General features: G+C 36.9%; 1 protein-coding gene across 3 annotated transcripts in view; it reads right to left on the reverse strand.

Annotated features, from left to right (window-relative positions):
* The window catches only part of INPP4B (inositol polyphosphate-4-phosphatase type II B), a 560,042-nt gene that overhangs the window by 290,621 nt on the left and 247,338 nt on the right, over positions 1 to 22,083 (reverse strand). For all 3 annotated transcript variants that reach the window (XM_045576851.1, XM_045576850.1, XM_036423483.2), the window contains one exon: positions 8,438 to 8,499. The gene's annotated coding sequence lies outside the window, so the exon portion shown is untranslated. The remainder of the gene's footprint in view (positions 1 to 8,437; positions 8,500 to 22,083) is intronic.

Raw genomic sequence — 22,083 nt, forward strand, 5'->3', positions numbered from 1 at the left:
GCCAGAATTTATATTGTTTCCCTTGGTGACCTAATGTCCTGAGGTGTGGGTGCCTGGACCAACTTTGGAAATATAGCTATCTGATGTGTGAGCAAATATTCTGTGTTAGTCATAAAGATGAAAGCATCCTGAAGAATTACAATACAAAGCGAGGATGGGAAGCTTGCTTGATTTGATCTCAGGCATCTCTTTGCAATAGTTTGGTTACATATGTCTACCTTTAAAATACTAGGATAATATATTTCAAGAGAATACAGCATTGAAGAGACTTTAAGGAATCGGGGTCATCCAATGTAGGCTATGAGAACACCCAGGCACAGAAATGGGACAGGAGAGCTCCTTGTAGCCAGCTTGCTAATGGCCCCACGGGGATTAAAGAGGAGATTTGTGTTCTGAGGTGGGCTTTGTGCCCTTCTCTTCAGCATGACCCTCTTGAGTGCTTCTCCTATGTTGCCCAAAGGATGAATGAAAAGGGGATGTTTCAGAAAAGACAGATGTCTCATTGGAAACTTTTCTATAAATACTTTTTTCGATACATTGGGTTTTGTTTACTTAGGAAAAATTTGTAAAACCTTATCTCAAGCCCCAAATCTACTTTAAAAAACAAAAATTGCTATCAAAAAGCAAAGTTTTTAAAAGCTAGTACAAAAGGGTTAAATAGCAATTTACTAGATGTTTGGGCACTTTTTTAATGGCCTTTACTGTCATCTGAAAAATGAAGTTAAAGACAGGAGTTTATTGTCTACCCTTAAGATAACAGGGTTGTTTTTCTGATAATTTCATTTAGCAAGGGCGTATTCCATACACAATGACTCCAATCTCAAGCCTAGCTTGAGAAGCAGAGATGTATAGGGAGTGTTTTAATTTGGTGGAAGGTTGATTTTTTTTTTTTTTTTTTTTTTTTTTTTACTAAATAAGAGTGCTCTGAGGAAGTGCTGCCTCAGCAACGTCAAAGATTCAAAAACCTTAAGAACACTGTCACCCAGGTACCCAAGGCCTGTTAAATACCATGTGCTCAAACAAAACTGAAACCCAAGCTGATTATATCCTCGGGGCATTCTAATACAGACATCACCTATTAATCCTCAGACTGATTGAATTCCTCATGATGACACATTTCAGGTTCAAATTAGTAGGAGCTAAATTATCTATAGTTTCTGATGATTAATGGCTCATTTTCTTTTGAAATTTGAAATTTCAAAGGAAGACAGATAATGAGTTTAATTAAAATTTTATCTTCTGCCTTTTATTATGACAGGCAAGAATAAATGTATATATGTGATTATTCTAATTTCACTTTAGCTCTCAGAGTGAAGTTCACAGAGTGCCTGAGGTTCTCTACAAGGAATATAATATGCCATAGCTAAGTTTTCTCGGTCATACTGTCTATGAGTTTTATTTTTCACTACCAGAAGTTTCCTTAAACTCTAATATGCATCCACTTACACATTCTACCTTAAAATATTATCCAATAACACTGCATTACAGTGTAAGAACAAACAGTAAGTAATAAAAAAAAAATTCAATTCTTAAATTTGAATTGGGCGCAATATCTACAAAAGAATAAGCCTGATCAGTGGAGTTCCAAGCCATTGTTCCATTTGCAAACTCTTCTAGCATTTCTCTGTGCCTCTCGTGGGAACTAGAGAAAAGCATGAATTTTTGTTTGTTTGGTTGGTTGGTTTTTTTATGTGTTTTTTAAATATTGATTTCATAAAGGAAGGGAGAGGGAGGGAAGGATAGAAACATCAGTGATGAGAGAGAATCAAGCATGGATTGTTTTAATAAGTATTCTCTGTAATCTGGGCTGACATGGGGTGATCATGGGGAGTATAAAAAGGATTGCTATTGAGGCAGTATGGTATTCAAACTCAGCTTTTATCTGAAAAGTATGTTATTAATTTATGCCTAAATACTGAATAGGACAACCCATGTGGACTTTCTTCCTTTGTTTCCCATTTCCTCAATCTCAAGCTGCGGCTTCCCAATTTTTAGGATTGTTTTGATTCCAGGTATAAGGAAAAGTAAAAAAAGGGAAAACCGTAATCATCAATTCATGGGACTTGTACTTATTGAGCATTTACTATACAGGATGTACTATTGTAAATAAAAATGTTTCCTTATATATCCTGTTATTGCCAAAATACTAATTTTCAATGGTTAAATAGCACCACCAAGGTAACACCCACCCCCCCACACTCTTCTCTCCTGCCTGCTTCACACCCTTAACCCCCACCTCCCACCACCTCACTAATTTTAGCACTTACTCCCTGATTTTTTTCCCTTTAGTGAACTACTTTGAGAATTTCTCCACCAGGTTTTGTTTCCTTGTCTAGAAACTTAATAAATGTGGTTTTGTTGGACAATTTCTTATTGCCGTTCTGTTCTGGGTCTTTCTTTTATCATTTAACTCAACGTTAGCTTAGTATGCACATCTGAGTCCCTCTCACAAGCACTTATTATTACAGTAATTTAGCGTGAGAGAGGTTATATAGCGAAATGGCTAAGAGGCCTATTATGAATCCAGGCAGCTGAGGCTCTTCCACTTATGCTGGAACATTGAGCAATTTGCTTAACCATACTGTCCCTTGGTTTCCTCATCACAAATGGAGCCTATGCTAATATCTGCCTAATTAATTGTGAAGAGGAATAAATGGGCATATGAAAAGTTTTCAGGTGTTCCATCTTTTAGCAGAAATGGACCAAAGCAACTAAACGCTGTATCTCCCATCGATTATGAGTACACACACACACACACACACACACACACACACACGCTACCTGAGGTTTTTGAAAAATAAGCAAAAGCAGGAGAATCATGAGGAGCTAAAACTTGAAGAAATTTTAAACCACATGAGGGTGAGTTTTTCATTTTTCTCTCTGTTTTTCTTTGGTTTTGACCTGAAAGCAGACCCTAGTTTTTCATTTTTGTTTTGTTTTGTTTTTTTACATGGCCGTAAAAGTCTGACAGATGTCAAAGGGTTAAAATCATGCAATTATTTTCAGAACATAATGGTGAACCTTAAGCATATTAGGGTAGGCAAAGGAGCCAGACTCAAAGGGTACATCCTGTGTGATCCAACCTGCATGGCATTAGGAGAAGGTGAATTACAGAAACAGAGAGCAGATCAGTGGTGTCTGGTGACTGGAGGAGCATAGCAGACATTGCCCATAAGGGGGAAGAACATGAAAGAATTTGGGAGGATGAAGTGTTCTGGACTTTGATTGTGATAGAGAATACATGACTGTTTCCATTTGTCAAAAATTCTAGAACTGGCCGAAACCGGTTTGGTTCAGTGGTAGAGTGTTGGTCTGCGGACTGAAAGGTCCCAGGTTCGATTCCTGTCAAGGGCATGTACATTGGTTATGGGCACATCCCCAGTAGGAGGTGTGCAGGAGGCAGCTGGTCGATGTTTCTCTCTCATCGACGTTTCTAACTCTATCTCTCTCCCTTCCTCTCTGTAAAATATCAATAAAATATTTTTTAAAAATTCTAGAACTGCACATCAAAATATGTGAATTTCACAGTGTAGATTCTAAATAGTAAATGTAAAACAAAAATATTAGAAGATATAGCACATTGTTAATAAATATAACTAGCATTATTAATATTAATATTTACTATTATTAGACATAGCTAGACTAATGGAAAAGTACCCTAAAAGAGGTACAATTGGACTGCTTTGATAATAACTAATGTGACTTAATCAAGAGGAATGCAGAGACATAAAAGGAAGCAAAAAAGAAATCTGCTCCATGAAAGACTAAGCAGAATAAATTGGGAAAGAAATATTAATTTATAGGGGCTAAGAATGCAAATTACTAAAATAAATCATCACTGGAGGATATGATTCCATTAAATTTTAGATAGAGGAAAAGAGAGAAAAAAACATGGATGTGAGAGAGAAACACTGATTGGCTGCCTAATGAATGTGCTGCAATTGGATAGTGAACCCACAAGCAAGGCATGTGCCCTGAACAGGAATCAAACTTGCATCATTTTGTGTACAGGATGATGCTCCAAAAAACTAAGCCACCCAGCCAGGACCCAAATTACTAATATTCAATTGATAATTTCAAGTTTGAGCCTAAGGGCATTGATACATATGGATCCCTTGGCCTTGTGGTTTGGAATAAGGAAGCAGTGGAACAGGCTCTGTGGAGAGGCAGTGCCCAGCATGACCTGTGTATCCACATCATAAACCAGGGGAGGTACCTAAGGTTACAGAGAAAGGGATGCAGTGTGTTCTGGGAATTGAGCACCTAGACCCCTGGTACAGAGCCAGGCTTCTGACTCTGAGAGACAGAGCAGCCAGAACTAAGGATACATTCAGAAAGTGAACCGGGCTCAGACAGCAGATGTGACTGCAGCCTGGTGCTCATGCCACCAGTAACCCAGACACCAGCGTGGAAGAAAGTAGCACACTGTGCCGGATGTCCAATCCCATGGTGATTCTTTTTTAAAATAAAGGTAACAGGATGGAGTAGAGGATAGAGGATAGAAGGAAATAGCCATTAATATAGGTGGCTGGGCTTTCACTGGCTCAGTGTCAGGAACACAGATGGAGAACAGGAATAGTACCTGAAAACAAAACAAACAAACAAAATCAAAGGGGATAAGATAATAATATCAGGAGATAACTGAAACCGATTCAAGGAGGAGATGATATCTGTTCGGACTTTAAGAGATGTGTACTTCAAAAATTTGGGGATTAATTAAGGGAAGGGAAAAGAGGGAAAAGAATGAGGGATGAAAACAAACAAAAACAAAAAACAGTGGAAAAAATACTGAAAATGGAGGCAATGCAGGCAACAACAATTAGCCACCATGCAGAATAGACATAAATAACAGGAAATGAACTCATGTGATGGGAGCAGAGTATGCTGGAGAAGCAACAGGAAGTGGGCGCACTATCGCCACATGAAATCATTCCTGCTTCAGATGCTAGAAGGGAGTTTGTAAACCAGGGAACATAACAAGCTGGGTGATCCAACTTCCTGGTGCTGTTAGTTCACAGCTCCATTCAATTAAACAAATATAGTTCTAATTGAGCAACTATCATGCCTAACAGCATATGAAGTGTTGTAATTCTGGTGCTATTAGTTCACACTCCATTCAATTAAACAAATATAGTGCTAATTGAGCAACTATCATGCCTAGCAGCATATGAAGTGTTGTAATTCATAAATAACATGTCGCTATGCCCTTAAGTGGGGTTGACAATCTGGAGAGAGAATCCAAAATATCTACGAGAAAAAAAAAATAGCTTGAATACCAGGATTTGAAGTTTTTGCCTCGAAGGTACAGAATCAAACTTTTGGAGTTTATTATTTGCAATAGTCTGTGCTTGATATAATACTAGAGGCCTGGTGCTGAAAATTCATGCATTGTTGGGGGAGTCCCTCAGCCTGGCCTGCCTCCTCTCACAGTCCAGGAGCCCTCAGGGGCAGGAGGTGACCTGGCGATCAGCAGAAGGCGACACCCCATTACACCTCTGCTGCTGCTGCTTTCAGCAGTGCAAGCCTCAGTCAGCCCTGGTTACCTGAGCCTCAGACGGCCCTGGGTGGCTAGGCAGCCACCATCCAAGGATTGCCTGTGCCTTGAGCAGGCTCTGAGTGGCTGGGAGACTGAGGAGACTGGAGGACTCCAGAGGCAGGTGTATGGAGTGGTCAGACCTGCCTTGCCGCACACCTGCTACCCCAGCAGGGCTGAGGGGACTGGGCGCCACCACCTTATGGCTGTGGGCTCCACCATCTTTGAGGGTAAGGCAGTCAATTAGCATATTCCTTCCTTATTGACTATGGGCACAGCCATCTTTGTAATGGTGTGAGGTCAATTAGCATATTCCCTCTTTATTAGATAGGATATATCCTCAAATTTAGCTTTGTTTCTTTTTTACTTTCTTTGTTTCTTCCTTTCTAGACCTTCATATATCTAGATCTGCTACTACATACTGGTCAGTGTATCCTGTCAAAAGATAAATCAGAGAAAAACCACATTGCAAAATGGGATTTAGAAATTCTATTTTAGAGATGGGTTTATTGATATTGAGAATAATTAGAAAATTTGTACAGATAGGGAACAAGTTAAAGGGCTGAAATTTAACTCAGTCCTCAAAACTTTAAAAGCACTGCTTTTACACAGAGCAAAATATGACCCCTGAAAATTACAATGTATAGAGATTAAAAAGACTTGACATTTGGTTGAGAAAATTCCTCCTGAAAGAGGAAACAGTGAAAGTTCAATTTCATGCCAGTTGGCCCTAAGGGCCAACTCATTTTTACATAGGTGATTATTCAATTTGGCTGGAATATTACCATTTCTATTTATCTCCTTATTTCTATGTTCCATGTTGGTCTTTTTGCTTTTTACTTTGTTTTTCTTTTTTAATCTATTTTCAGTTAAGATTTCTAATTAGATTCCAAATTTGAAACACATCTCTAATAGAAAGCTAATGGCAAGAGTAGTAATTAAGAGACAGCTGTCTCCTGTCTTTCTGGGGATGAAACAGGCTTTTTTTTTTTTTTCCCCTCTCTCTAATTTATTAAATCCTAAGGAATTTTTCACGATTTTTTTCTTATTTTTGAATAATAGTTAACTGAATTGATTCTAAATAGTCAATGTCCTTTCCATCACAGATGCTAAGCACCTTTCTTCTGAAATAAGTATAGGTTAACTCTTATATTCTGGGCCTTTATTGCTGCAAATACAAAATCTCCAAATTTCATATAAAATCAAATCATTCCCAGGTGCTACATAGGCATTATCCCAAGTCGTTTTTCTCACTTTAACTATTTTTAACTTACGAAAATTTTACAGATCAAGAAGAATCAGCCTTTTCAGTGGAAAGGAATGATTCAGAGCTGCTGAGATGCAAACAGTATTTTTTGTGTGTGTGGTTTTCCTTTGTTTAAGAGAACAAATATTACTAATGTTGATATTGAAAATTACTTAGTAAGCTCTTACTCTAGTGCTCCTTATTGGTACTTAAGGCTCTATTGTCATATGTAAAGTATAACCAGACTTTGAAGCAATTCACCATATAATTCAGGTCATGAAAAATCTTCTGCCTGAAAAGCTAAACCATTGAAGCAAACGGACTTTTTGTGGCTTGAATTACGTATCTGGATTCTAGAAAATTATTCTTGTAATTTAATGTGCAGAGCCATAAAATAAGTCAATTACTTTAAAGCAGGTCAGCCTCAACAGTATAAGGAACCTCTTAAAACACATAGTTCCAAGAAAGAAACTTTTTAAATATTTCCTAGTTAACCTGGCAATAACTTTGTGAACTCTCAAGTAAAATTATGGTTCATACACACACAGACACATACACATATGTATACCTAAATGATATATGTATTTATTTTAGAACTTCCCAGAAACTATAATATGTTCATGTGCATTTAAAGCTCCTGAGAGTGTAACAGTATTCAGAGATTTTCAAACTTTCTTGACCCCAAACCATTTTATGCAGAACACATCATGGAACCAGTGTCCAGAGGAATGAACACATTTGAGAACCTCTTTGCAGAATAATAACACATATACACTATTCTTTGGAAGAGGATGAAAGAAGTTAGGGTTGGGTGATATATTTAAAAGCATCTATATTCTGGGGACCAGTAGAGAAGACCAGATAACACTGCACTGAAATGCCAAAGGCAGGAAGTGGCCAGGCAGAGCTGGTCCCTTATCATGGCCGTTAAGGCCCTATGCTCAGGCCAGTTCCCATATTCATATTTATCCTATTTTCCACGCAGCTTCCTCCTATGTCTTTCTCTACCTCTGAGACTTTGCTACAATTACGTTCCCCCTTTTTTTCAATCACTTTATTTATTCAATGCAGTTTCATTTTCCTAGGACTCTCTTCCTCACACTTCAACTCTTAGATCAATGTCATCTTCCAGAAAAATACTGTGTGTAGCCAGTCCACAGTAGACTCCTCCCTTGCCACCCAATATGTTTTTCCCATAGAACTCTGCTATTTCTCCTCCCAAAATTAATCAGTTTTTACTCACACATTGATATCTGCTTATTTCAAGTCACCTCCACTGTAAGCGCCAGCGGTCAGGACAGGACGAGACCCATCAGATGGGTCAGTTCTACAAAATCACCAAATATCTCATATTTAATAAATATGTGCTGATTTAATAATAAGTAATAATAATTACTTAGTTAATTCCTACACATTTATGTCTAATTTATGTCTAGGCCTAGCCTAACAAAAACCTTTGACATTGATTAATGTATTCATGGAAATCAGTCCAACTTTAGAATATGGTCAGCCACCCATAACATGCAGTCACACATATTCTAGGACAACCAACTGGTATTTTTTGCAAAATATTTTTTAAATAATAGGGGCTATAAAATTGAGTTAATCTTCCATCTAAATGAATATTATGTTTCAATTACTAAGAATCACTCTTTTACCTGCTCTCTTGTATTCCTCAAACAGCTCCGCTCTTCGATATTGCTTTGCTGACTTCAGAGCTCTGTGAAGGACAGGACACAACGTTAGGGCCGGTGTTTCACTGGGAAGTTTCTTACAAAAGAATTTCTAGCTAACATATGTTGGTTATGCCCATTGTTCCAAACTTGAGGACTTACATCATCAGCATAAGATCCATGGAACAGGGCTAATTCTTTGCATTCCAAATGAACCCGCTTCATTCAGTTCACAGAACACCTCCGGAAGAAATTATAGCTGACCCTTATTTGCTTCCATAAGCCAGCACTATTCTAAATTACATGGATTAACTCACTTACTCCTCATAACCACTGGAAAGGCCAGGGTCACCTCAGCAGTTCCACGTTAGGCAAACTCTGCACATTCCAAAGAAAGGCCTGCCATCCGCTCCCGGAAGATAAGCTCTGGAATAGTCTGCATGGTAGAGTTTTTGTATGCCTGAGGCTGTGGCCTATGCTGTTCCACTTTGACCAGATATATTTATGGTGAGCACCTGTGTTTTGCTTGGGGGAGCTGGAGTCTGAAGTCGGAATAGCTGAGGTCAATCATCTAGTTCTGCAAGCTTATGTGACTGATCCCTAATAAAACTCCAAGTGACCCCCACTAAAACTCTAGAGACCAAAGCTCAGTTGAGCTTCCCTGAATGATCACACGTCACTCATCTTCACAGGTATGGTTGCTGAGAGAATTAAGTACATCCCCATGTAAGTCCACTGGGAAGGGACACCTAAGAGTTCGCAGCTGGATTTTTACTTTATGTGTGTTTCTATTTGCTGATTTGAATCTGTTTTCTTTAGCTGTAATTTACAACCATGGCTATAAATACAATAGCTTTTCTGAATCATAGGAGCTCTTCCAGACAATCACCCAGCCTGAAGGAATCATGGGGTGTCAAGAGAGGAAGAAGGTTCTTTGAGGTGTCACAGGAAGTAATTCAGAGACACACACACAACGTTGATGGTAAGATTAATTAAAGTGAAAGTACACTCCTGGAGAGAGAGAGAGCATGGGCAGCCTCAAAGAGCAGCTGTACTGCTCCCTGGGGTTATGCTCCTTTTATTCTCAGATGTAACATGGAATTAAATACAAATAAAATAGAACACAAAAAATAAAGAAAACTGTAACTGATTATTTGTGTATGTTTCTTGGAGAGGTCAAATGTACTTCTGAAGCTTAAAATTTCTAAAAAAAAAAAAAAAAAAAGTTTAGAAAGAACATGCCTGGCAGATTAGACTACATTAAAAAAAAATAAGTCAACCTGAGTTTTTAAAAAATGTTTCAACCAAAGCAGATTACAATTATTTATAACAAATGCAATACACCAAAAATCTACTCCATATAAATAATAACTACCAAAATATCAAAGCATACTTCACAACTTATTAATGAGAAAACTTATTAATGGACATAGGGGAAAATGTCCAACTTCATTAGTACTTAAGGAAGTAACCATTAAACAGTGATCAACAATATCTCATCTAACAGATTGGCCAAGAAGAAAAAATGTTCATGTTTGATGCTATTTTGATATTGCTCTGCATGTCACTTTCTTACAACTCCTAAAAGCTCTAAAGTATTCTTACTCTTTCCCAGAAAATCTAGGAAGCATTCTCACCACACATTATTTACACAAGGTGCCCATTTCAGGCACATCCTAGTTTAACAGCCTCTAAACCATAACCTTTAGGAAAGTGACTCAAATATTAATAATGGCATCATGGGTACCATGCCCAGGATGTAGGAGGAATGCAATAAATGTGTTAAATATATCAATGAATTAATGAGCTTATTTTTTCATTACTAAAGTAAACTACAGTATGGTAGTTTTCTCAAAAAATGTCTTCATACCCTTTGATCTAAGATTACTATGCCAATTCTGAGATTCTATTCTAGGGAAGTAATGTTAAATATATTTTTTGAAGTTCTATACATAAAGAATTAGTACAATAAATTACTTAAAATGGCAAAAATATAAAGATTAAATATAATATAATAAAGTTTTGAAAATATTGTTATAACAATTTAGTGAAATATTATGTCAGCATTAAAAAAGAAGAGCTAAAAGTTCCTATTTTTAAAGGCTTATTCCAAAATGTTAAATGTGAAATCAGGATTTAAAGTTGTATATTTGATATATAACAGGCATAGCATGGTGGTTAAGACTCAGCATAAAATCTCACTTTCACTAATACTTAACTATATTTCCATGAACAAGTTACTTAGTCTTCTTAAGCCTCAGATTGCTTACGAAGCAATAAAATGGATAGTAACAATATTACCTATATTAAAATGCTATTTTCATTAAAAATCAAATTAGATGACTCAAAGTGTTGAGTACCTATTATATAAGTATTCAGCAATTGCACTTATAGTTGATATTTAAACTATTAAAAAGAAATAAAACCTATGCATTTCAGATAGTCTAGATACTACTATATCAATGCATGGGCAGTAGTCTTTGGTTGGTAGATTTCTAGCTTTTTGGAGCCTTTGGAATACATCCCCTATTGCTGGAAACCAAATCAGTTTCACTGAAAAAGAGATATTGACAGGAAGCCAGGAAGGCTGATCAAAAACCTTAATTGCTCTAACCTTTAGTTGAGATTTTGTTAGCTGAAGCAGAATCTACAAGTTTCTGTTATTTCCTGCCCAGGGGCTACATGTAAATTTCTGTTTATGTTGCTTAAGATGTTTTCCCCAAAGCCTCAATAAAAGGGGATGGCAGGGCCAGAGCAGGAGTAGTTCTCCCACTAGAGTTGGTCTACAGCCTGGCCCCCCATATCGCCAAATTGAATTTCTTCAAGTCTCTTTTCATTTGTGTGCGGCCTTCTCCAGAACTTGAACCCTGAATTGGAACTCTTTCTACGCGGGCCGTGAAAGAGATTCCTATATCTGGCGCCCAACGTGGGGCTTCTGGAGGAGAAGGTATTTTTCGCCTAAGAGTGAAGGAAGGAAAAAATTTCACCAAGAAAAGGTGTGGAAGATTCACCAGAAAAAAGGTGAGGGATATTCACCGCACTCAAAGCCAGCTGCAGAGTCGCGAACTGTAAGTAGGGTGGGAACGTCTTTTTTCAGCCAGGCTAATGGGGAAGAAATAGGTTATAAATATAAAGGAAACTTTATTATAGATTTTTGGTTTGTAAACTTAAAGAATGTGGTTTCTTGTTCAAATTAAAATCTTAGTTTGTATTTGGAATTTAAAATCTGTAATAAGAAATGAGACTCCACTGCTGAAACTGCCTCTGGTGCGGAGAAATTCAAAGGTGGCAAGAAAGGGCAAAGCTATCTGCTCTCCTGCAATGAGATTACTTAAAGTTTTCTTTAAAAATTATAAAAGAATTCGCAGGGAAATGTTGATCTTGGCCAAATTGGGTGCTAGTTATTACTTCAGAAAGCAAAAAAGAAAGAAAAAATTTAAGACCTGTCTTTATCTTTTAAGCATGAAAAAATGTGTGGCCAGATCTATTGAAACTTCTCCCAAAGTAATCTTGATGTGGGGGAAGGGAGAGACCAGGCAATCCTATAAGGAAGACCACTCTCCCAGTAAGCTAAGGCAGCGTTTTTCAACCGCTGTTCCGAGGCACACTAGTGTGCCACGAGATGTTGCCTGGTGTGCCGTAGGTGCAGACAAGACAAGAATTTTATAATTTTTCACTATTTTGTTTACTTAATATTTCATAATAAAGTAATTATAAAATACTTTCTTTGCGTTTATTTGATTCCTATTCAAGAGAATTACTTTATATATAGTCAATATAGGCACAGAGTTAAATTTTTTAACATTTTCTAATGGTGGTGTGCCTCGTGATTTTTTTCATGAAACAAGTGTGCCTTTGCCCAAAAAAGGTTGAAAAACACTGAGCTAAGGAATGTGGTAATTTGCATTTGAATGGCTATAAACTTCCTCCAACTCCTGTGGCAAAAAAAAATTTTTTGGAAGTTGTCTTAATTATATAAATAAAAAGTAAAAGTTTAAATTTGCCTCAAAAAAAAATCTAGAGGACAGAATTGAAGCTCTTAATTGATTATGTCTTGTATTTTTCTTAGAAATGTAGAGTGTCATTAATCTAGGACATGCAATATATATTTGATTTGCCAGCTTTAAAAGTTCAAAGTGCAAATTAAATTGGAAGAAATTATATAGTTGTGGTAATTAAAATACCTAAAGTATAACTTGTTTTTGAGGAAATAAAAAGTGTGTTTTCTCTAATAATTAGGAATTCAAAATAAGTTGCTTATTATTGGTCTAATTAAAAAAGAGGATTAATTCTGTGATCTCAACCAAATATTTTCTATGCAAAAACTAGTCTAAATTTAATTGATGTCTTAAGATAATAATAAAAGGTATTATAATATTTAAATCACATATGGATATAGATATTTGTTTGATAGTTTTTTCCATGTTAAAATTTCAAGGCCTTAACAGAGATGATTCTTGGAAAGCTCCAAGGGCCCGGAGAAATACAAGAAATTTATTCTCTTCTTAAATGATTTAAAACAGATTTAATAAACTTGAAATTGCATGGAAAGCCTTATCAAGTAAATATTAATAAATATAAATATTTTAGAAGGTTTATAGGCATGTATTGTTACTGGCAAAGGAAAGCAGTTAACTTTCCTGGCACATGGTAAAGAAGACATATAAACGCCTGACGCCTGAGAATGTCTTTTTTGCCATGTTAGCAGTAATCATCTGTACGGTAATATTACCTGGGACAAATGTGGAAGTGTTTATGACTTAAGTTCCTCTCCCTTCATCGGTAAAAGCCCTTATGTGGGCTGATCCCTTGCCTAATGTAGTCACTAATAATACTAAACACCTTGGTCATCCAGGAAGAAAATGGGTGGGGCAAGGAAGTATAATTACACAGGTGTTGCCACCCAGCTTCCCTTTTTGTATGACACAAAATCAAACCACTGCTCCTTTGTGTATAAAATTAAAGAGAGGTTTCTGGCTTCACCAAAGTAGAGAAATATCACTACTTGCTCCTGGGAGAGGTGCAGAGAATGATAACACTAAGACATTGTCTATACAAAAAGAAATTGACAGCCAGTTTGAATTTGAATTGCCATTGGCTTAGAACAAAGAATATCCTTGCATGGTATTATTCTGCAATGTCATTTATAATTTTTGATATTTTACAACAGCATATTGTACAATTATTCCAAACAAAATTAAAAATCTAATTTTTGAATGTTTGGCAGCAATTTAAAAGGACATGAAAAGATTTAATCCCTTCCACTGTGTGGAAGGCCTCACTGGGAAGGTACTTGAGCATTCTATATTGGCCTTTCTTGCCTTATTTGCAAAGAGGGACCCTCTTGTCACAATCCAATTGCCCACAGCTGTTGCTTGAGTTTTCAATTCATGCTGAGGTTAAAGCCTCATGGTGGCTGGCACCATGGATCTGTCTCTCACATAATGGCATGAGCTGGGATCTCCCTGGAGAAGAAACCTGGGTTCCCCAAGATATGTGATCAATGCCGGTGCCCCGCCAGCAGGCGAGGGGATCCCAAGGCAGGTACTGGGCATGGAGGCCATAGGGGCATAGGCTACCAAGGAGACAGAACTGAACCTCACATCACCCTGCTTGGCCCCGGAGGATGGCTGGTTAGCCAATGATGGGTAAGATTCCTCAAGGGAGGGACAACCTAAGTCAGGCACAGCCGCAGAGGGCCATCAGGAGAGGACTTGGGGGCCAACAGAGGTGGGGCACAGATCCTCACCCCCCCAACGTTGTAGGGGCTTGAACACTTGACCTTTTGAGGGATGTCTCCTGCCCCTTGGCTGCTTCACGCTTCCCATACCCAGCTCAGATTGGGACCCAGGCAACAAACAGATTTGGTCCAGCTCAGATTGAGACCCAGCTACAAACAAAAGACTTGGCACAGCTCTTATTGAGACCCAAGCAACAGAGAAATGGCTGATGGCAACTGTCCTACATCTAAATCCAGCCTAAATCTACGAGTGCTCAGGGCTTTCTCAAGGATGCATATAATCTTTTCCATTAATATTTACAGAGTACACTAAAATTGTTGTTAAAGTATTAAATTTGACAGTAAAATAGTCAAGTTTTCAGATTAATTTAAATTGGCTAAATGAAATGAGTTAATATTCAAGAAAATTTAATTGTACAGCAGGCTGTTCCTAAAGTATTAACCAAAATTTCTATTGGTAGTCCATTTCATGGTAAAATTGTTTAACATACAATAAACCCTAAAGCAGTCATAGTTTTAGTACAAAAAATTAAAATTTAAAAGTTATCAAAACAGCATTATAAAAAATTTTTTCAAAAGCCTCCTAGTAATTAAATAGAAAAAAGGGGTATAGTGGAAAATACCATGTAAGAAAAAAAATGTCCTATAAGTAAATTACATCTAGAAAAATTTTTCTTCTTTTGAAAACCAATTTTCATTTGTAATGATAACAGTAAGACAGCCATGAAAAACACACATAGTACCAAAATAAGTCAAAGAAAAATTGTTTGGCAAAGAATTAAAAGTATCCCAAGTAAAATTTATAGAAAAGATTCCTTTATTAATTTTGGTCGAGATATGTTTGTATATTTTCAGAAAACAACTCCAAGACCATGTGGATTCCTGCAACAGAGAAGAATTGACAGGAATACTCCAGCCATAAAGACATGAGGAAAAACAGACCAGAGATGGAAGATGCTGACGACGCCTTGCCATACTAGCAGTCAGCAGATGTGCATTGCTGCAGGTTGTCCAGGACCAAACCAGAGGTCGGACCTGCATTGCCACCATTTTTCCACCATCCGGATACCATTGCTGACATGGACTCAGAACTGTTGGACATTAAAATTTGGACTCAAAAAACTGTTTGACATTGAATCTGGGATTCAAAAACTGTTGGCCCAGAAAGAAACTTACTGCAGACTGATTTCGTTTGACTCTCAGCATTGCTTGTTTCATTTTTTGTTTATTTCTAGTCTACATATGCAAAAATTTTTAAGGAAAGAAAACAGGGGAGATGCTGGAAACCAAATCAGTTTCACTGAAAAAGAGATATTGACAGGAAGCCAGGAAGGCTGGTCAACAACCTTAATTGCTCTAACCTTTAGTTGAGATTTTGTGAGCTGAAGCAGAATCTACAAGTTTCTGTTATTTCCTGCCCAGGGGCTACATGTAAATTTCTGTTTATGTTGCTTAAGATGTTTTCCCCAAAGCCTCAATAAAAGGGGATGGCAGGGCCAGAGCAGGAGTAGTTCTCCCACTAGAGTTGGTCTACAGCCTGGCCCCCCATATCGCCAAATTGAATTTCTTCAAGTCTCTTTTCATTTGTGTGCGGCCCTTCTCCAGAACTTGAACCCTGAATTGGAACTCTTTCTACGCGGGCCGTGAAAGAGAGTCCTATACCCTATGTTTGGAAAATATCCCACCTTACAAGTTTACACATCACTAGGATGGATGCCAGAAATCAACTTCTCATTCTTCATTACATGTTAAGAGCCTAAGTTTCCTGAAGAGGTGTATGTTGAGAATGTTTGGTTGGAAGTGAAAGGCCTGGACTTTTTTGATAAGATAATGTTGTACAAGGCTTCAATTAAAAAGCACATGCTTCTCAGAATCTCTCTGACAACCCATTCCAAAAGCTGCCATCTTTGCTAGCTCCCAGAGGCATTGGAGGCACAATATGCAGCATCAGGCCCACATCAGCAGTTGGGCGGTGGCACCTGTGCCAGCATCAGTAACTGGGTGTGTATGCTGGAGTGGTGCTCAGATGTGTGTGGTTACACTTGGAGCTCCTGAGCCAGTGGGTGGGTTGCCTCCAAGTCTGAGCTCCTGGTCATTAAGACTTTAATGGATTCACGCACTTTTGCCTTTAGCAGCCCTTTTCTCCATAACACACACACACACACACACACACACACACACACACACACACAGTGGTATATGTGCATATAACTGCATTAATATAAAGATAGATATAACAATATTGTGTAATGAAATTTTTCACCCCAATATTTTTTTCTTCAGTACTTAAAAGAAATGAAAACATTTTCATAGACCCCTAAAGGCATTGCAGGTCATTGGCATTTTGTCCAATGTGCCTGATAGAAAAGTTGGCCCAATGTAATGCTTTTAGATTAATTCCTTTTCTCTTTCAACCAGCTTGAGTCTATTCTGTTTGCAGCTATGAACACTGATGGTACAGATAGCGAAATCAATGAAATATTTACTTTCAAAACTTTTTCAAATTTCTCCAATGCTTTAAAAAAAAAAGCATTACTTATGAAAGGGAAGATGAAACATTAAAAATATCTGACTGGTGAATATCATCACCAATTTATAGCAATAAACGTCATTTTACATGTATTATATATCTCAGAATCTCAAGCCAGAAGGGAACTGCAAAGATCATTGTGATCAATTACCAGTCATTTGAATCATCTATACTTTATATCCTGACCAAATTGTCACGTTCGGCAATACTAAGCTTAGTAGTTCACTATCTTAGGGGAAAAAATGAAATATTCTATAATATATCTTGATAGCTTTGACTGCTAGAAAGTTATTCTTTAATACTAAGTCCAAGTACCTATTTCTAAAACTTTCTTTTTCCCCCCTGTATCTGCAACATCTGGTATTTTTCATGCTCCCATTTTAGATATCCAATATCAGTGCCTTGGAATCATTGCATAGCAACCCAATTCAAACGACCTCTATATCTATTCCACACACTTGATACTTTGATTCTGCATCAGTCTGTCATTTCCTGGGTAACCTGTTGCTCCAGCACAGAGATGTGAATTGCTAAATCAGAGGCACTGTATCTTCTCTTCAAATCACAAACTCATCATTTCTTTGACTCCCATCAAAGGAAAACAAAATTGCACTGGTCCATAGTTTTAAATTAAAGCTGGATCTCAATGCAAAATGTAAATATTAATGTTTTGGAAGGAAAACTCTTCTACATCTTCGTTTTTCTTGAAGAAGCTAGCCAAAATAGAACAGTGAACATTGTACATAACTGGGAATCTAGAATTACTGATTATAAGTATTCTAAGTCTTGATTCTGCTATTAAATTCCATGTAATTTATAAAATCCAGATCCCTCTGTCCCTTTAGGAATAATGTAGACTCAACATTTGATGACTTGATTTCTAATAAAGAATCCAATTCCTATGTCAATAGCTATACAAAGAAAGTAAAATTAAAATAAAACTATTGAGCAATACTATGTCATTTGTATGTAAGATTTGGCTTTAACCAACAAACAAGAGAAGTATTAAGTGTGATTCAAATCAAAAGTACATCATCATTAGTTATCTCTTGATTGCCATGAACTCTGCATTTTTTTCTGCTGTTAGAAACAAATAGATCTATATGTTCCACACTCACAGATAAGAATTCCCATCATCCCCCTTCCCAAAAAAAATACAGAAAGAATCCCTAGACATTAATGATGACAAAACCTGTGTCTACATTAACTAAAAGTCCTTTCCTCTGATTTATTTGTTCAAAACATACTGGATTCTTATATAAGTTGTGGTAATACTAGCTTTTGTAATAGTCAATCATGAAATCTCAGTCACTTGTTTAAATTATTAATTCACTGATCCAATTTTTGGCTGAAGGGCCAGGAAAGGAGTTCTGCTTTATGAAGTCATTCAGGAACCAAGGCTGAGAGAGACCCACCATCTTGAGAGCAACCTGAATATGAGCATCCAGCAAGAGAACTAGAAGAGGGAGAGAATGAGGATGACATGAGAGCACTGTATGGAGCAGGTCTGAAAGTGTCACATGATCTGTACATTGGAAGGGAGCCAGAATCTCTGATAGTTGCCATCTCCATCACAGTTCTCTATAGTTAAAGATTGTGGCCCAGTGACTGAGCATCAATATATGAAAAATGAGGTCACAGTTCCATTCCCTGTCAGAGCACATGCCCAGGTTGTGGTCTCCATCCCCAATGGGGGATGTAGGAAGGAGGCAGCCAATCATTGATTCTCTCTCATTATTGATGTTTCTATATCTCTCTCTCTCCCTCTCCCTTCCTCTCTGAACTCAATAAAATATATTTATTTTATTTTTTCATTTTTATTTACTTATTTTATTATCTAAAGTTTTATATATGCCTTCTTTTTTCCCAATTGACCTCCTCTGGCACTCCCACCCCCAAGGGCTAACCCCCCACTGCTCCCGTGTCTGTGTCCATTGGTTATGCTAATATGCATGCATATTGGTTGACCTCTAACCACCCTTTCCCCTGTCATTTCTCTCCAGATCAATTTTTGTTCATCAGTTTATGTTGATCATTATATCCCATATATGAGTGAGATCATGTGATATTTATCTTTCTCCGACTGGCTTATTTCACTTAGTATAATGCTCTCCAGTTCTATCCATGCTGTTGCAAATGGTAAAAGTTTCTTTTTTTTCAAACAGTGGCATAGTATTCCATTGTGTAGATGTACTACAATTTTTCAATCCACTCATCTGCTGATGGGCACTTAGGCTGTTTCCAAATCTTAGCTATTATATTGTGCTGCTGTGAACATACAGGTGCTTATATCCATTCTGATTAGTGTTTCTGGTTTCTTGAGATATATTCCTAGAAGTAGGTCAAATGGGAGTTCCATTTTTAACTTTTTGAGGAAATTCCATACTGTCTTCCACAGTGGTTGCACCAGTTTACATTCCCACCAGCAGTACAGGAGGGTTCCTTTTTCTCCACATCCTCGCCAGCACTTGTCCTTTATTAATGATAGACATTCTGAAAGGTGTGAGATGGTATCTCATTGTTGTTTTGATTTGCATCTCTTGGATGATTAGTGACTTTGAGCATGTTTCATATGTCTCTCAGCCTTCTGTAGGTTCTCTTTTGAAAAGTGTATATTTAGGTCCTTTGCCAATTTTTTGATTGGATTATTTATCTTTCTTTTGTTAAGTTGTATGAGTTCCCTGTAAATGCTGGAGATTAAACCCTTATCTGAAATAGCATTGGCAAATATATTCTCCCATTCAGTGCACTTTCTTGTTTTGTTGATGGTTTCTTTTGCTGTGCAAAAGCCTTTTATTTTGATGTAGTCCCATTTGTTTATTTTCTCCTTAGTCTCCATTGCCTTAGGAGCTATATCAGTAAAGATATTGCTATACCATATGCCTGATATTTTGCTGCCTATGGAGTACTGTAAGATTTTTATGATTTCCCATCTTACATTTAAGTCCTTTAGACATTTTGAGTTTGTTTTTGTGTATGGTGTAAGTTGGAGATCTAGTTTCATTTTTTTTTTTTTTTTTGCATGTATCTGATCAAATTTCCTAGTACCATTTATTAAAGAGACTGTCTTGACTCCATTGTATGCTCTTGCCTCCTTTGTCAAATATTAATTGAGCATATGGTTTGGGTTGATTTCTGGGTTCTCTGTTCTGTTCCATTGGTCTATATGTCTATTCTTGTACCAATACCAGGCAGTTTTGAGAATTGTTGCTTGGTAATATAACTTGATATCTGGTATTGTGATCCCTCCAACATTGTTCTTCTTTCTCAGAATAGCTGTGGCTATTTGGGGTCTTTTTTTTTTTTTTAATTCCAGATGAGTTTTTGAAGAGCTTTTTCTAGGTCTTTGAAATATGATGTTGGTATTATAATAGGGATGGCATTGAATCTGTAGATTGTTTTGGGAAATATGGACATTTTAATGATATTGATCCTACCAATCCATGAACATGGTATGTTCATCCATTTGTTAATGGTTTCTTCTATCTCTTTTTTCAATGTCCTATAGTTTTCCAAGTACAGGTCTTTTACCTCTTTAGTTAAGTTTATTCCTAGGTATCTTTATTTTTATTTTTATTTTTTTTTTGTGCAATGGTAAATGAGATTTCTTTTTTTTTAGTTTCTCTTTCTGTGAGTTTACTATTGGTATATAAAAAGCCCATAGATTTTTGGGTGTTAATTTTGTATCCTGTTACATTCCCAAATTCATTTATTAAGTCTAGTAGTTTTTGTATGGAATCTTTGGGGTTTTCTGGGTACAGTATCATACCATCTGAGAATAAGGACAGTTTTACTTCTTTTCCAATTTGGATGCCTTTTATTTATTCTTGTTGTCTGATCGCTACGGCTAGCACTTCCAGTATTATATTCTCTCTCATCATTGAGTTTCTACCTCTCTCTCTCTCTCCCTTCCTCTCTGAAATTGATAAAAATATTTTTTTTAAAAGACTGTGAGAGTCACCAAGTCCACGGCAGACTGTATACATTTGTCTATACAAATCCCAGATGTCTAAAGAATAAAGTAGGTAAAATGATTTGGAAATAAAGATTTTGGTAAATCTGGCAGCAGAAATAGGTGAAGACAAGAGGATAATCAGAAGAATGTGGTGATTACAAGCTGCAAGTACTTCAGGGAGGATAAACAACAGGGGTCCAGGAAAAATGTAATCCTGGATCAGAAGCATCAGAAATATCTTTAGGGCCAGAGTCATAAAAGAAAAGGGAATTTCTAGGGGTGTTATTTTTATACTCACAATAAAAGATCAAAATACTCCTCTGGCTGACCTTCAGGGTATTTTATGACCTTCCCCTTTCCAGTCTTCTTTGATAATTCTCTACATAGATTTGCCTCAGTGATTCCAAAATGACTTCTGTTCTGAGCATCTGCAATTTCTTCTACACACCAGGAAGAATACTGTTTTCCCTTGAATTCCCCATTTCATTTATGTTATTGTGGCTTGTCATGTAGTTAATTATTATATATTACTATTGTATGAATCGATTGTTTTTTATTCTTTATACCACCGTATCTCTTTTTATATAGTAAAAGGTAAAATGTTATTGAGTAAATGTCTAAATAAGTAACCAGATTTATACATTTATCTAGTTGTTTTTAAACATTTTACATACCAGAATTTCTTGAGGACTCAAGAGTCTCAGTCAATATAACTGGGGTCTTCTGCATTTTTGAAAAGCTCCTGTTGAGTTGGTTTCATTAGCTTTTGGAAAAACGTAAGACTCAATCTACTGAATCTCAGGTAAAACTATCAAATCACATTTCAAAGACACAGTGATTTCGGTGTTTTTAATTAGCCACACATAAACTGACAGGCATATGATATAGCACTGGAAGTTTTTGAAAGAACTGAGATCCATTTCTTAGAACACGTAGTTAAAATTGCTCAAGAAGGGAACATCTATTCCATTTGGCATGGTCTAGTGCATAGGAAGTCAGGAAAGAGATGACTGTGAGGAGCCCCAAAGTCATAATTATCACAATAGCATTACCTTTAGTACCCTCATGAGGGTGAGGAAACTCAAGAAATCGTTAAATGTTACAGGAAGAGACATGGCAGTAATGTGTAGGTACTAGTTGGGAAATCTTGTTAAATTTAAATAGAGAAAGTCAATAGTCTATAAGAATTCTGGTGATTGCTTACCAAACCCCTTCCTCTGAGCCCAGGAAAAATACATGCTGTGGGTGAGAACCATAGGCATGGCTAATAAAGAGAAATGACGATGTCATTGTCAGAGGAAAATACATGGTTTTCCTTGTTCAAACTTCAACCACCTCTATCAATTTTGAGCTAATATAGCTGTGAAATTTTGCTCTTTCGAATGGTTTCATGCACAAGCAGTAAA

Source organism: Pipistrellus kuhlii, unplaced genomic scaffold, assembly GCF_014108245.1.
Source record: "Pipistrellus kuhlii isolate mPipKuh1 unplaced genomic scaffold, mPipKuh1.p scaffold_m20_p_8, whole genome shotgun sequence".
Classification (NCBI taxonomy): Eukaryota; Metazoa; Chordata; class Mammalia; order Chiroptera; family Vespertilionidae; genus Pipistrellus; species Pipistrellus kuhlii.